This window comes from Jaculus jaculus, chromosome 9 (assembly GCF_020740685.1).
Source record: "Jaculus jaculus isolate mJacJac1 chromosome 9, mJacJac1.mat.Y.cur, whole genome shotgun sequence".
Taxonomy (NCBI): domain Eukaryota; kingdom Metazoa; phylum Chordata; class Mammalia; order Rodentia; family Dipodidae; genus Jaculus; species Jaculus jaculus.
In genome coordinates this window covers 112,568,424-112,585,316 of record NC_059110.1, presented here as the reverse complement: position 1 = coordinate 112,585,316, position 16,893 = coordinate 112,568,424, and positions in this window count along the sequence as shown.

Sequence of the window (16,893 nt, the reverse complement as noted above, 5' to 3'; positions counted from 1 at the left end):
GGCTCATGCTCGACTCCAGATCCCATGGAGTCCACTTGCACAAGGTAATGCAAGCACACCTTGTCTTTGGTCACACGTGTGCACAGGATGGTTCAACTGCAATGGCTGGAGGCCCTGGTGCACTAATTCTCTCTCTCTCTCTTAAAAAATTTCCATAAATTAGACCTGTTACAAAAGAAAAAAAAAAAAAACAGCAGTCATTTGAAGATTCCCAAGAGCAAAAGGAAGGGGGGAAATTACAGAAGGGAATTAATTCTTTCAACTCATGGGGCATAATTATCCTGTCCCTGCCCAAATAGTGACCAAAGTAGTGGCATCAGAACGCCCCGGCCAGAGGCAGAGGCGCCACCTGAAAATGCCAGAGGAGCAGAGCAGCCTCCAAGCACCAGGAAAAGCCTGATAATAAGATTGTCGCAGGATAACAAAGCCAGGCTGCCTTTGAGATGGCGACATCCTTGGGCACTCAGGTTGGGCACAGATGACTAAAGCGGGGAAGGGGGGGGAGGTAGTGGGACCATCAGGGGAGGTCCTCAGCTGCATGGGGACCAGCTCTGAGATCCAAGCCAGATCCTGGGCTGGCCAGAGGCAGCCCCGCCCATCCCCTCACCCCGACCCAGCTCCACTCGGGCCTTTGCCTCAAAGCCTCACCCACTCTGTCTTTGCTTGAGGTTGTTTGTGTAAGGTCAACACACCAGGATGCTATCTGACCACCCTTCCCCTGACGATGGCAAAGAAATCGCTATGGATTATGCGCTCCATGCTGCATCCATTCCGTCTCCAAGGCCTCTTCCCGGGGAAGGCCGGCCCTTGACAGAGGAGGATCGCTTCAAGGCGATGGGAAGAGATGTCATATCCACTCCATGTGCAAACGAAGCTTTATCTGTTAGGACACACGACCCTGGGGTCAGAAGTGGTTGCCGCGGAAGGTTGCCTCACCCTCTTATTGCCTATCCTGTACCCCAGTCTACGCACAAAGGCAAAGGGAGGTGGCTACACCTGTGGAGGGCCTCTCTGGTCTCACTCTTAAAACTCACCCTGGGGCTGGAGAGATGGCTTAGCGGTTAAGCGCTTGCCTGTGAAGCCTAAGGACCCCGGTTCGAGGCTCGGTTCCCCAGGTCCCACGTTAGCCAGATGCACAAGGGGGCGCACGTGTCTGGAGTTCGTTTGGAAGCCCTGGCGCCCCATTCTCTCTCTCTCCCTCTATCTGTCTTTCTCTCTGTGTCTGTTGCTCTCAAATAAATAAATAAATAATTTTTTTAAAAAAAAAGGTGTGTGCCAACACACCCGGCTATTAAAACTGACCCTGCTGGCTCAGGAGCCCCAGGCCTGCCTGCTGTGGCTCTGGCAGTTAGCGGTTGCAGGAGGAGGGAGAGACGCTCTCCTCTGTGGCGAATCCGTGGTGCGCTGCCTGGGCTCTGGGAAGTTGCCTCCCACCCATGCTCATGCAAGCAGCCCTAGTGGAATTCCGCGGGACACACACACACACAGATGAATATGATCAAAGTGCATTTTTTGGAGGAGCTATTTGTAATCTTTTTTATTTTCTCAATTTTTATTAACATTTTCCATGATTATAAAAAATATCCCATGGTAATACCCTCTGCCACCACCCTCCCCCCGCACTTTCCCCTTTAAAATTCCATTCTCCATCATATCCCCTCCCCATCTCAATCCAAAGTGCATTTTTTAAATATTTTATGTATTTGAAAGACACAGGGGGAAAGAGGGAGGGTAAGTATGGGCATGACAGGTCCTATTCCCACCGCAGATGAGCTCCAAAACCATGTGTCGCTCTGTGCATCTGGCTTTACACTGGTACTGAGGAATTTACCCTGATCGACAGGCTTTGCAAACAAGCACCTTTAACTGCTAAGCTACCTCCCCAGCCCCCAAGTACATTTTTTAAATTTTTTTTGTTTTATTTATTTATTTGAGAGCGACAGACAGAGAGAGAAAGAGGCAGAGAGAGAGAGAGAGAGAAAGTGAAAGAATGGGTGCGCCAGGGCCTCCAGCCACTGCAAATGAACTCCAGACACATGTGCCCCTTGTGCATCTGGCTAACGTGGGTCCTGGGGAATCAAGCCTCGAATTGGGGTCCTTAGGCATGACAGGTAATTGCTTAACTGCTAAGCCATTTCTCCAACCCCCCCCAAGTACATTTTTATACATATATAAATTTGTCGAAAAATTGCAGTTGTTAAATTGAGAGAGAGAAAAAAAACCTCCTCCCAAACTTTTCAGGTTGGGTAGATATCTTTCTCTTCTTTTTTTTTTTTTTTTTTTTCTGGTTATTCAAGGTAGGGCTTCACTCTAGCTCAGGCTAACCTGGAATTCACTCTTTAGTCTCAGGGTGGCCTCGAACTCACAGCGATCCTCCTACCTCTGCCTCCCGACTGCTGGGACTAAAGGTGTGCGCCACTATGTCTGGCTCTAGTTGGATAGATTTCTACAATGTCAAGGCCCAGTTACAAAGATGTCTACCCAGGCCAGCAAACTGGTCTGTCATTCCCAGGTGCCTTGGTCGGGACCCCCCAAGTCCAGAATCCTGGTCCTGATGAGGCTTCAGTTCTGCAGCCACCCTCCTAGGGGTGCGGGGGGGGGGGTCGCCATGGCAGCGCCTTCCCTGCTCCCCGTCCATCTTCCTTCTTCCTTTTCCACAGCACAGGACAGACAGGGCTGACCCTTTAGGATCCAGGGATATGAGTTTTATTCTTGTTTCTAAAAAATTACTTTTGATTTTTTGAGATAGGCTCTCACTCTGGCCCACGCTGACCTAGAATTCATTCTCTAGCCCCAGAATGGTGTCAAACTCAAGACAATCCTCCTTCCTCTACCTCCCGGGTGCTGGGTCTAAAGGCATACACCACCACACCAGACTCTTAATTTTTTTTTTTAATTTTGCTGGGTGAGCAAACTCAGAGATAAGGGAGACCTGGGTGTAGCCCCAAGGAATTAGAATCATAGAGGGGGGAAAAAAAAAAAGAATGGAAGAACCTTGGGGAAGCTGTCACACTCATGTCCTGTGAGCCAGAGGCAAGAGGCCAGGGAAGACCTATGGAACTGAGGTATCTAGGAGAAGCACTGAAAAGGAGGGAGGAAGTGCGCGGCGCCTTCCTTCCAGCTCCAGGGCTCCAAACAAACCCAAGCCCGCAGGAGACCAGAGAGGCTGCTGAGCTCTTCCCTCCCCAGCCAATCTCCTGTAGACATTCTTTGTCACAGTCCCTTGTTCCCAGCTCAACAAGGTCACACCGGGCTTTTTCAGACAGGGGCCTGAACCCCTGGAAACATCTCGATTGAAACACATTGTCTACCCCCACGCCCATCCTCCTGCCTGGACCTTCATGTTGGCCTGATCCTGCTCATTTCCAGTGCAGAATGGAAGCCATCAAATTAAGGGGGATTAGCCTGTGTATTAATGCTGCTCTCACTTTTGGTTAGAGAAGCTTCTCTTTTAAGCTGGCAGTGACCTTGGGATGATTCGGAAGGCACCATGGTGCTGAGAGGTGACAGAGGAGTGCTCAGCACTGAAACATCTCTATCACACCTTCCAAGGCTCAGGGTCTGATGCGGAAGAGGTGGCGGAAAGAATGTAAGAGGCAAAGGAAGGGTAGGACTCCTTACAACGTGCTCCTCCAGACACAAAATGGCCTGGATATCCATGACCTCACAGGGCCTGACACTACCTACATAAGACCATCATCATATAGGAGGAAAAGATCATGACATCAAAATAAAAGAGAGACTGATTGAGAGGGGGAGGAGATATGATGGAGAATGGAGTTCCAAAGGGGAAGGTAGGAGGAGGGAGGGCATTACCACAGATATTGTTTACAGTCATGGAAGACTCTGCCCTGGAAGTTGGCCCCAAGGCTCCAGTATGCAACTGTGAGGCCATGTTGGTCCTGCCTAGCTCTCCCTTCCCTCCAGACCATGCCTCTACTCTGCCCTTGTACTGGGTTTCTGACCATGTCTGCCTACACCAGGAGACTGTGGTATCCGGGGGACAAGTGCTCCCCCATGCCTCAATCTTTGCCCCATTCCCACCAGCCTGGCATACACACCAAGCTGTCCACAAGGCATGTAGAGGCAACAGAAAGGCTAGAGACACGCCCACTGAACTCGAGGGAAGACATAGTGGACTTGGCCCAAAATTGCAATCAGGCTTTGGGGTTGGGGATCACCAGCAGTCAGGAGATCCCATGACTGTGAGAGATCAGCAGATGGTGACTGAGGACATGGGAAGTCCAGTCTCTCTCCACTTTCCATGGCTGAAGGGCTCCACCCAGAGGACAACCAGCCCAGATCCCTGTCCACACAGACCTTTCTACCCCGGTATAAACAACCTCTGCCCAGCTTCCCTAAGTAGCTTAGAAACCCCAGCACCTCCCCAAAATGACTACAGAATTCCTTTCTTTCAGAGCAGACAGACCCTGGGCCCCAGGAATGTCTCCAATCTGCAAAGATGAGTGAAATCAGGGCAGCTCTGAATCTGCCTTCCAGCTGGGGGAGCTGTGAGAACTAAATGAGACAAGCCTTGTATGTAGAAAGAAAAAAAAAGTACACTGTGCATATCAAATGAAGGGGGTTTTTTGGTTGTTGTCTGCAAGGCAAGAGGTGCTGTAAGGAAATTCTCCCCTCCTCTTCTCACTTCCTCTTCGCTCTCTTAACCCTGGATAGGGGAAAATCCTACAAAGATTAACAGCTGACGTGTGAGAGAACCAAAACAACCCTGGTCTGGTTACACTTTGACAGTATCTTCTGGAAGCCTCCACGTTATCTGCTGGGCTCTGGAGACCCTTGATCAGAACAAACTGTGCTGTTGGAAGAAACTCAGACACGCCCCAGTCTAATACATCACCTGTCAGTCCTACAGAAGGCTTCCGTCCTGGATGTGGAGGTGCCCAAGTAAAGGGGGAAGGGTCATCAGAAGCCATTGCTAGATCTCCACTTCCAGCTACAGAGGGATGCTTAAGGGTGTGGTCCCAACCTGGGCCACCATGAGGCTCCACCCTGGCTCGTGATGAGAGAGAAAAAACATTTATTGATTTCCATTGTTGTGTCCCCAGTGATGAACAGGCACCATATATTATGGTACAATAGCTGGAAAATATAGGTGGATCAACGGATGGAAAGATAGATACGAAGTGATTGTAGTCTAGACTCCCTATCAAATTTTTTAAATTATTTTATTTATTGGCAATAAGAGAGAGAGAATATGTACTTCAGGGCCTCCAGCCACTGCAAACAAACTCCAAACTCATATGCCATCTTGTGCATCTGGCTTATATGAGTACTAGGGAATCAAACCTGGGTTGTTAGACTTTGCAGGCAAGCTCCTTAACTGCTGAGCTATCTCTCCAGCCCATATATATACATATACATATATACATATATATGTACCATATACATATATGTATATATATGGACTGGAGAGATAGCTCAGCAGTTATATATATTATATACATATATTATATATTTATATTTATATATAAAGTTTCAAGCAGATAAAGGGAGGGAATGGGCATGCCAGGGCCTCTTGCCACTGCAAATGAACTGGAGGCATATGCCAGCTTGTGCATCTAGCTTTAAAGTACACACTGGGGAATCCAACCCAGGCAGTCAAGCTTTGCAAGCAAGTGCCTTTAACCACTGAGCCATCTCCCCAGCTCCCTAACTATAGAACTTAAGGTTCTGGTGATTTGATTGCCCCCGTTTTGTGTGTGTGTGTGTGTGTGTGTGTGTGTGTGTGTGTGTGTGTTGTTTGTTTGTTTGTTTTTCAAGGTAGGGTCTCACTCTAACCTAGACTGACCTGGAATTCACTATGTAGTCTCAAGGTGGCCTTGAGCTCATGGTGATCCTCCTACCTCTGCCTCCCTAGAATTGGGATTAAAGGCGTGCGCCACCACACCTGACTCTGATTCCTCTCTTTCAAGAACCTGTGTTACTCAGAAATAATGGAAGATAGGTGGGGTCACCATTGGCTACCAGTGATTGCAATCAATGAGATGTTCAGGGGTTCTTTCTGAGGACCTGGTCACCATTTCTGAAGTGTAGGAAGCTATATGGCCTGCATCCTCTTCATCTCTCTGCTGCTTCGGCCAAAAATAGGACTTGGCAGGCCTGCTGTTTTCCCTACGATGCCAGCTGACAAACTCGCCTCCCAGATGCAAGCCATCGTCATTCACAGGAGCGCCTCAGAAGGAGCTGCAGAAGGTGGCCTCTCTCCCCTGCCGCTGGGGAGGGAGAAGCGCGCTTCAAAGAACCAGATTAGAGCAAATGTTGGATTGAAAAGTTTCACAAGCATAGACTTCTTGGACTCCTGGGCCATGTGCAGCCGCATTGTCGTCCCCAGCTAGTCTTGGTTAGAATAAATCTCTCCCTCCATGCATTTGTCCAACAAAAGGGTTATGAAATTCCTACACTTTTTGTTGCTGTTGTTTTTTGGGGTAGGGTTTCTCTCTAGCTCAGGTTGACCTGGAATTCACTCTGTACTCTCAGGGTGGCCTCGAACTCATGGCAATCCTCCTACCTCTGCCTCCTGAGTGCTGGGATTAAAGGCATGCGCCATCACACCTGGCTTTTGAGATTTCTACACTTTAGGAATGGTGGCCAGGCCCCAAAAAGTGCCCCTGAACATTATAGAATCTGACATCCTGACTCCTGTTTTTCCTTGACAATGAGTTGTCTTGGAAATCACACTATAGCTGACTTCTCTGCACCTCTTTTTCTTTTTTTTTTTTTAATTAATTTTTAACTTTTTCTTGACAACCTCCACATATAGACAATATACTATGATCATTACCCCTTCCCACCACACCTCCCTTTCTCTCTTCCCCTGTTCCCCTACCTCCACAGAATCTCTTCTTCTTTGCAACTAGTCCCTGGTTTATTTGGATGTCACCATTCTTTGTTCCTCCTATTATGCAAGTCTTGTGTAGGTAGCATCAGCCACTGTGAGGTCATGAATGTCACGGCCACTTTGTGTCTGGACGAGAGTATTGCATAGCACTCGTCCCCTTCTTTCAGCTCTTACGTTCTGTCACCTCTTCTGCAATGGTCCCTAGAGGGTGTGACAGAGATGTCTCAGTGCTTAACATTCACTCCACCGCCACTTCTCAGCACTTTGATGAGTTTCAAATTTCACCAGTGGTGACCACCATCTGAAAAGAGAAACTTCTCTAACCAAAAGTGAGAGTAGCATTAGTATATGGACATAAACATAAGTATTTAGAGGTCAGTTAAGTGGGCATAATATAGTCACTTAGCCAGACAACAGCAGTAGTTTTCCCACTATAGCCTATGACCTTTCCCATGCATAGGATTTTGATGAAGTTTTCAGTACCAGGCATGAATCCCCGCCCATGGAGTGGACCTCAAATCCAATCAGAGAGCAGTTGGTTTCCCTCATAACATGCTACTCTTGCACTCGTGGGTTCAGTTGCCCTAGCTGGCCAGCCACGAAGCTTGAAGGGCCCATCACCTTTTTTTCTATCAACTCACAAGCTATTGACACTTTGTTTTCTACTTTGCACGATGCAGTGAGTGAATTCTGAGACTCTGCAGGCTCTGTAAACATTATTCGGAGTCAGACACACCACCAGATGCAACATTGTTTGAAAGACTTCCCTGTAGATGTGAACAGGGTTAACCTAAGCACATCTGTCCTGCCAAATTGCCCACCATACTTGGGCATTCTAGACCTGTGCCAGCCTGTGATAGTTTGAATGTATGTCCCCCAACAGGCTCAGAAGTTATATTAAAGCTTCTAACTTGGTTTTCCGGCCACCTGGCTAGCAAGGTGTTACTGGGGGGGCAGATCCTATTCTCAGCCTGAAGTAGTCAGAGTGAGCCCTGGGAGCCAGCTGCTGCAGGTTCCTGTGTGCTGGCTGCCTGGTTGTCTCTGCTTGAATCTGGAAAAGGGGGCCAGCCTCTTTCCCCATTATGAAACCTCCCCTGGATCTGTAAGATGAAATAGATCCCCTTTCCTCCCATAAACTGTGTCTGATTTGGAAGTTCATTCCAGTAGTGTGAAGCTGTCTGTAACACAGCCTCATGCTGTGTAGTTCCTCCTCCTCCTGGTTCAACTTGAACTTCCTTCAAAGTCCTCACTGTGAAACAAGAAAAACCTTCATCACAATCAAGCCCCTTGTCTCTGTTTCAGTTAGTCAAAGGTCAGGCTGAAGAGATGGCTTAGCGGTTGAGGTGCTTGCCTGCGAAGCCTAAGGACCCAGGTTCGACTTCCGAAAACCTCCACAAACCAAACACACACGGTGATGCACATGCACGAGGTTGCACGTGCCCACGGGATGGAACACACGTCTGCAGCTGGACTGCAGTGGCGAGAGGCTCTGGAGTGCCAGTTCTCCCCCTCCCTCCCCCCCCCGCCTCTCTCACAACAAAATAATAATAATAATAATAGTAATAAAGATCTCTCCTCATGGGGACGAATGGTAGTGGAGGAAAGAGGGGCGAGCAGGAAAGAAAGCCTGTGACCACCATGATGTGATCGAGTTCAGCCACTCTGCAGAGTTGCATTTTGAATTTCGGTTACCCTGTGGGATCTAGTTGAGATTCTAGTTAGATATGAAATTATGAATTAGCTCATTCTTGGGACCTCTCAGGACTTCTCAGAAGCAACAGCATGCTGACATCCAGAGCCTACGTTCCTACCTCCCCGTGCCCCATGCCCCAGCAGCACAGCTTCTTCCAAATGCAATCTGCCTGATTCTGAGAACTCTTTTGATTGGTCCCACTTTATCTGGATGCAACCAACTGTTGTGCTCCTAGAGGCTGCGTTGTTGTTTGATAGCGCTACCACCACCTGACTCGATCTGTTTGTATTGTGTTTTGTTGTTTGGTTTGGTTTGGTTTTTTTTTTTTTTTAATTTTTTTTTTTTTTTTATTTGAGAGTGACAGACACAGAGAGAAAGACAGATAGAGAGAGAGAGAGAATGGGCGCGCCAGGGCTTCCAGCCTCTGCAAACAAACTCCAGACGCGTGCGCCCCCTTGTGCATCTGGCTAACGTGGGACCTGGGGAACCGAGCCTCGAACCGAGGTCCTTAGGCTTCACAGGCGAGCGCTTAACCGCTAAGCCATCTCTCCAGCCCATGGTTTGGTTTTTTGAAGAAGGGTCTCACTCTAGCCCAGGCTGACCTGGAATTCACTCTGTAGTCTCGGGATAGCCTCAAACTCACAGCGATCCTCCCAGTCAGCCTCCACAGTGCTGGGATTGATTAAAGGCATGCATCACCATGCCTAGCCCAATCTTTTAAAAAATATATTTATTGAGCCGACCGTGGTGGCACATGCCTTTAAACCCAGGAGGCAGAGGTAGGAGGATCACTGTGAGTTCAAGGCCACCCTGAAACTATGTAGTGAATTCCAGGACAGCCTGAGCTGGAGTAAGACCTTACTTCAAAAAAAAAAAAAAAAAAGGCACATGCCTTTAATCCCAGCACTTGGGAGGCAGAGGTAGGAGCATCACCATGAGTTCGAGGCCACCCTGAGACTACATAGTGAATTCCAGGTCAGCCTGGGCTAGAGTGAAATGGTACCTCAAAAAAACCAATAATAATAATAACATATATATATATATGTATGTATTTGTGGTGTGAGTGTGTGTATGATGTGTGATGAGAGAGAGAACATGGCCATGCCAGGGCCTCTAGCCCTGTAGCTGCTGCAAACAAATTCTAGATGCATGTGCCACTTTGCGCATCTGGCTTTATGTAGGTACTGGGGAAAAACCAGGGCCAGTAGGCTTTGCAAGCAAGTGCACTTAACCATTGAGTCATTTCCCCTAGCCCCTTCACCCAATCTCAGCCAGCCAAAATGCTACCATCTTAAAAAAAAAAAAAAAACACAAAACACCATCAATTGGTTGAATACATCAAATACACCCTTATGATGGACTGCCATGCAGTCATTAAAAATGATATTGTAGGGCTGGGGGATATTTTTATTTTAAAAAGTAAAAATTGTTTGAATTGATATTACAGGGGCTGAAGAGATGGCTTAGCAGTTAAGGCACTTGCTGGCAAAGCCAAAGTACCCAGGTTCAATTCCCCAGTACTCATGTAAAGCCAGATGCACAAGGTAGCATATACATCTGGAGTTTGCAGTGGCTAGAGAGGCCCTGGTGTGCCCATTCTCTCTCTCTCTCTAATAAATAAATTAAATTTAAAAATTTTTAAAGTGATATTGCAGAAGAATATCTGAAGATAAGAAGGAATGTTCATGATACAAGTGTGATCTGAAAATGGCAGGCTACAAGGCAATAGCACCACAAAGTGTAACTCATTTCACAAGCATTGTTTTTCAGGAAAGACTAGATGGATATGGTCATGCCTGCATGGTTTTCCTTTGCTTTTTTATGCTTTTCAGCATTTTACACTAAAAACTTTTGCGGCTAAAACAATGTCAAAAGGAAATATTGGCCAGGCCTGGCTGTGCAAGCCTTTAGTCCCAGAATTCAGGAGGCAAAGGTAAGAGGATCCATGAGTTCAAAGCCACTCTGAGACTACATAATGAATTCCAAGTCAGCCTGGGCTAGAGTGAGACGAAGCAAAAAAGAAAAGGAAAGAAAAAGAAAAGAAGAAGAAAGAAAGTATCGTACCTATTACCACTGAACTGTGGTCCGCCTCCCCAAATTCCTATGTTGAAATCCTAACTCTCATTCTGTGACTGTATTTGAGGATGGGGCCTATAAGGAAGTAATGAGGGTAAAATTAGGTCATATGACTAGTCATACCACAAATGACTAGTGTACTCATAAGAAGAGAAGATGGGATGGCTTAGTGATGAAGGAGTTTGTCTGCAAAGCCAAAGGACCCAGGTTCAATTCCCCAGGACTCATGTAAGCCAGATGTACAAGGGGGCGCACGCATCTGGAGTTCATTTGCAGTGGCTGGAGGCCCTGGTGCGCCCATTCTCTCTCTCTCTCTCTCTCACTCTCTCTCTCTCTCTCTCTCTCTCTCTCTCTCTCTCTCTCTCTCTCTCTCTCTCCCTCTTTCTCTGTCAAATAAATAAAAATAAACTATATAAAAAAAGAAGAGAAGATGGGGTCCCGGGCAACAGAGACCATGTGTGGGAGATATCAACTCACAGACATCAACACACAGCCACTTGCCAGCCAAGGAGAAAGTTGGCACTGCCCACATCATGATCTTGGACTTTAAGCCTCCAAACTGTGAGAAAATAAACCTCTATGGTGTGAGTCACCAAGTCTGTGGTATTTTGTTCCAATGCCTGAGAGAACTTCAGAGACCAGCTCAAATGCCAGCCCTGCCAAGAAATGTCCCCTCACTCCAAACTTCCCCTCCTCCCAGCCTCCTGCTTCTCACTTTGGTATCATTTGACCCCTTTCAGAATAACTTTGGCTCATCTTTCTCCCTCTGCAAAGCTCCTTAAGGACACACTTCGGTCTCATTCAGATTTTTCTGTCACACCTCTGCTTGCTCAGGTGTCCCAGAGAGCTCTCGATCCCAGCAGCAGGAAGATCAGAAGTTTAAGGTCATCTTCAGCTACACAGTGAGTTCAATGCCAGCCTGGACTACATGAAACCTTGTCAATAAAAAGAAAGGACAAGGGGCTGGAAAAAAATGGCTTAGCAATTGAGGCACTTGCCTGCAAAGCCAAAGGACCCCAATTCAATTCCCCAGGACCCACGTAAGCCAGATGCACAAGGGGGTGAGTGTGTCTGGAGTTCATTTATCAGTGGTTGGAGCTCTGGAGTGCTCATTCTCTCTCTCTCTCTCTCTCTCTCTCTCTCTCTCTCTCTCTCTCTCTCTCTCACACACACACACACACACACACACACACACACACGTATCTTTCTCTCAGATAAATAAATAAAAATAAAATATTTTTTTTAAAAAAAGAACAGAGGGACTCCCTTGGACACCAGAAGGGGTCAGAACATTTAGATGTTTCTGGACACAAGTGCGCTTGCTGGTGGTGCATGTGTGTACATGGGTATACATGGGCACACGTGTGCATGGCTGTGCACATGTCTATGTGCCTGTAAGTGCACGTGCATAGGTTTCACTGCATATACAGATGTGTGCATTGGAGGCAGGTATGGTTGTTTCAGGAAGGTACCACCTCATACCAGATACTCGATCTTGTGGCCAGCCACACTTCACACTCAAACTTCAAAAGGTTACAAACCAGTTTCATATGTAGTCTCCAGTGTGGTTGTCATAACAACCCACCAAGGTTACAGATCATGTGCTCCAGTGCACAAGAAACCATCCTCACAGAAGGTGGGGAAGAAAACATTTAGCAATGGTAATGTTGGGGTGGACGAGGTGCCCAGCACACAGTAAACTCCTCATGCGTTCCTTGTCCCCATGAATCATGGCAATGGGCTTCTGACCAAGGAATTACCAAGGAAATTGAGGCCAGAGGAATTGCCGGAAATTACATGGCTAGAAAAGTATGGAGGGGCTGGAGAGATGGCTTAGCAGTTAAGGCACTTGCTGGCAAAGCCAAAGGGCCCAGGTTCGATTCCCCAGTACCCACATAAAGCCAGATGCACAAAGTAGCACATGCATCTGGAGCTTGTTTGCAGTGGCAGGAGGCCATGGGGTGCTCATTCTCTCTCTCTCCCTCATATATATATATATATATATATATATATATATATATGTGTGTGTGTGTGTGTGTGTGTGTGTGTGTGTGTGTGTGTGTGATAAGCATAGAGCTGAGACTTAAACCTGGGTTTATACATCCACAGCACACACTTAGGCCCAGCATACCCCGCTATCCACTTCCCACATAAATAAGAAAATAATGGCTGTTAACTGTGAGGAGCAGAAAGATATGGATCCAAAATTCAGAGGCTGAGCTGATCTGCAAAGGTAAGACATGAGCTAAGCCTATGGGACAGTGTCAATGGCAGAGCAGGGAGTGGGACCTCCATGCCTCTCTTAGTATTTGTTTTACAGTGGAGTGTTCCACCAGTTGGATTCACCCATCCACTTCTCCCCACCGCGTCTCCAATGAGCTTATTACACAGGGAGAGAGAGAATAATTGATTAAGGGGAAGATTCTGACTGCCAGAAACTTCAACCTCACGAAGGCAGGCTGGTTACACGACAGTACCAGCTAAGGTTCTACCTGGGGCCTTGAGAGAAAGCAAAGGCCTGGCCCTAATTTTGCCACTGATTTTCTGTGAGAGTTTAGGCACATCACGGCCTATCTTGAGATCTCACGTTAGATAGCTAGAAACAGAACCACTAAATAATGTATTACAGAATGTCCTCTGGGGCCACCATTTCTTACTCTGGGTGTGGTGGTAACTCATCTGTAATCCCAGTGCTCAGGAGGCCAAGGCAGGAGAATCTCAAATTTGAGGCTAGCTTGGTCTACAGAGTGAGTACAGGGCCATCCTGGGCCACAGCAAAACCTTGTCTCAAAAAAAAAAAAAAAGAGCTGGGCATCCCAGCACTCGGGAGGCAGAGGTAGGAGGATCGCCAAGAGTTTTCAAACTGAAGAGATGGCCACCCTGAGACTACAGAGTTAATTCCAGGTCATCTTGGACCAGAGTGAGACCCTACCTCGAAAAACCAAAAAAAAAAAAAAAGAAAGAAAGAAAAAAGCGGGGGGCTGGAGAGATTGTTCAGTGGTTAAAGACATTTGCTTGCAAGTCTGCCTGCTCAAGTTCTATTCCTTGACCCTTATATATATATATTTTTTGTTTTTTTTTAAATTATTTATTTATTTATTTGAGAGCGACAGACACAGAGAGAAAGACAGATAGAGGGGGAGAGAGAGAGAGTGGGCGCGCCAGGGCTTCCAGCCTCTGCAAACGAACTCCAGACGCGTGCGCCCCCTTGTCCATCTGGCTAACGTGGGACCTGGGGAACCGAGCCTCGAACCGGGGTCCTTAGGCTTCACAGGCAAGCGCTTAACCGCTAAGCCATCTCTCCAGCCCTATTTTTTTAAATCCAGTCACAAATTAGCACATGTATCTATAATACCAGCAGCAAGCCTATATGACAAGAGGCAGCGGAGCCAGGAGAATCCAGAAGCTCAGGTCAGCTAGACTGGCACATACAGCAGCAAAACCAGCAGGAGAGACCTTGTCTCAAGCAAGACGGAAGAAAACAAACATTCCAAGGTGGTACTTAGACCTCCATATGTGTGCTGTGGCACGTGTGTGTGACACACACACAAACACACAAACACACACACATATAATACATGTGCTCACACAAAAATAAAAATCACCTTTAATCCTGACAGAGAAAAGAAGCCTTTTTTTGATGAAGAAACAGCATCAGGACTGAAGAGATGGCTTAGTGGTTAAGGCACTTGCCTGCAAGGCCAAAGGACCCAGGTTTGATTCCCCAGGACCCACATAAGCCATACGCACAAAGTGGCGCACACATCTGGAGTTCGTGTAATGTAATATCTCTCTCTATCTATCTATCTATCTATCTATCTATCTATCTATCTATCTATTAGCTGTCTTTTCCTCTCTCAAATACATAAAAATAAAATATTTTTAAAAGAAAGAAAGAAACAGCTTCAGTGATTAGCTTCCGCCACTACCAGCTTGCTCTCCGTCCTCACCCCTGCAGTGGATGATGCTTTCACAGGACGGTGTGTATGGAGTAGCCCGGAGAGCCTCTGGGAGGGCTGAGGGTCAAGGGTTTGGGTCAATAGCAACTGTGCAGATGTGATCCCAAGTAACGCTATGTGGCAGGCTACTCAGGGCTACCAACATGGCATGTCTCTGCGTAGACTGATGGACAACACAAAGACCAACGTTTAAATCCTCACTCGCTGTGCCCTCTTGGAAAAGTCTTTGATTCTACATTTCAGCTTTCTCAAGCACAAACCAGGGGACACTAGCAACACATGCCCAAGGGACACTGTGAGAACAGAATGAGGTGAGCGGCGCCAAGCTCGTGAACACTTGCTCACTGTCATTTTCAGCTCTGTGGATACTTCCGGTCCTCTCACTTAAAAAATGCCCACAAGAGCCAGGCGTGGTGGTGCACGCCTTTAATCCCAACACTCGGGGGGCAAAAGTAGGAGGATGGCTGTGAGTTTGAGGCCACCCTGAGACTACATAGTGAGTTCCAGATCAGCTTGAGCTAGAGTGAGACCCTACCTCAAAAAAAACAAAAAAAGGGGGCTGGAGAGATGGCTTAGTGGTTAAGCGCTTGCCTGTGAAGCCTAAGGACCTCGGTTCAAGGCTTGATTCCCCAGGACCCACGTTAGCCAGAGCACATGGGGGCACACGTGACTGGAGTTCGTTTGCAGTGGCTAGAGGCCCTGGTGTACCCATTCTCTCTCTCTCTCTCTATCTGCCTCTTTCTCTCTCTGTCTGTCCATTGTTCTCAAATAAATAAATAAAAATTTCAAAAAAAAATTTTTAAATGGCCACAGGCCTAAGGAGATGGTTCAGTGGTCAAAGGTGCAGCTTGTGAAGCCTGTCACCCCTGGTTTGATCACCCAGTATCCATGGAAGCCAGATGTACAAAGTGACACATGCATCCAGAGTTCACTTGCAATGACAAGAGGCTCTGACATGCCCATTATCTATCTATCTCTCAAATAAATAAATAAATAAAAATATTGGGCTGGAGAGATGGCTTAGCAGTTAAGGCATTTGCCTGCAAAGGCAAAGGACCTTGATTCAATTCCCTAGGACCCATGTAAGCCAGATGCACAGGGTGACACATGAGTCTGGAGTTTGTTTGCAGGGGCTAGAGGCCCTGGTATACCCATTATATCCTTCTCTCTCTCTCTCTCTCTCTCTCTCTCTCTCTCTCCCCCTCCCTCCCTCTCTCTCTCTCTCTCTCTCTCTCTCTCTCTCAAATAAATAATTAAATTAAATATTTTTAAAAATAAAAATATTCTCTTCAAAAATGGGATGGACATAGTGGAGCATGCCTTCAATCCCAGCACTCAGAAGGCCACACGGTGAGTTCCATGTCAGCCTTGAAGAAAACAAAATATACATGGCCTCTTGAGCTGAGGAAATGGCTCAGCAGTTGAAGGCACTTGCCTGAAAAGCCTGATGGCCTGGGTTTGATTTGCAGCTGTAGGAGGCCCTGGCATGCCTATTCTCTCTCTCTCTCTTGTTTTCTTTGTTTTAAATTTATTTATTTTATTTATTTGAGAGAGAGACAGATAGAGAGAGAATGGGCACATCAAGGCCTTCAGCTGCTGCAAACAAACTCCAGAAGCATGTGTCACCTGATGCATCTGGCTTATGTGTGCCCTGGGGAATCAAACCTAGGTTCTTTGGCTTTGTAAGCTAGCGCCTTAACCACTAAGCCGTCTCTCTATCTCCCCCACCTCAAATAAATAAATATTTTTTTCTTTTTCTCAATTTTTAATTAACATTTTCCATGATTATAAAAAATACCCCATGGTAATACACTCCCACCCCCCAATAAATATATTTTTGTTGGCCTCTTCTGAGCTGGGAGGGACGACTCTGTGAGCAATACCCTCACTGCTGAAGCTGGCATGCCTGAGTGCAGTCCCCAGACCCTACATGAGAGGCAGAGGCCCTGGCAGGCTTCCATGCCAGCACACTGATGCTGACTGAGAAATGGGAGACAGGGACAGAACTTTCCAGAAGCTCCTGGAGAGTGTGGCAAAGAACAGCAAAACGAGAATCAGAGCAAGAAACCCTGCCTCAAGCGAGGCAAGACTAACCCCAAAGTTGTTGTCTGACCTCGACAGGTGTGCCCACACTCAAACACACAAGCACATACACATGAGCAACACACACACACACTAAATTTAAAGGAAATATAAAAGACCTCTTCCCTACCTTGAGCACACATCAGCGCCTGGCTTTATCTTTCATTTTCTGTCAAGATTCGCAGCCCTGCATCAAGTCAGAATTCAAATGGCGAGTGGGATTC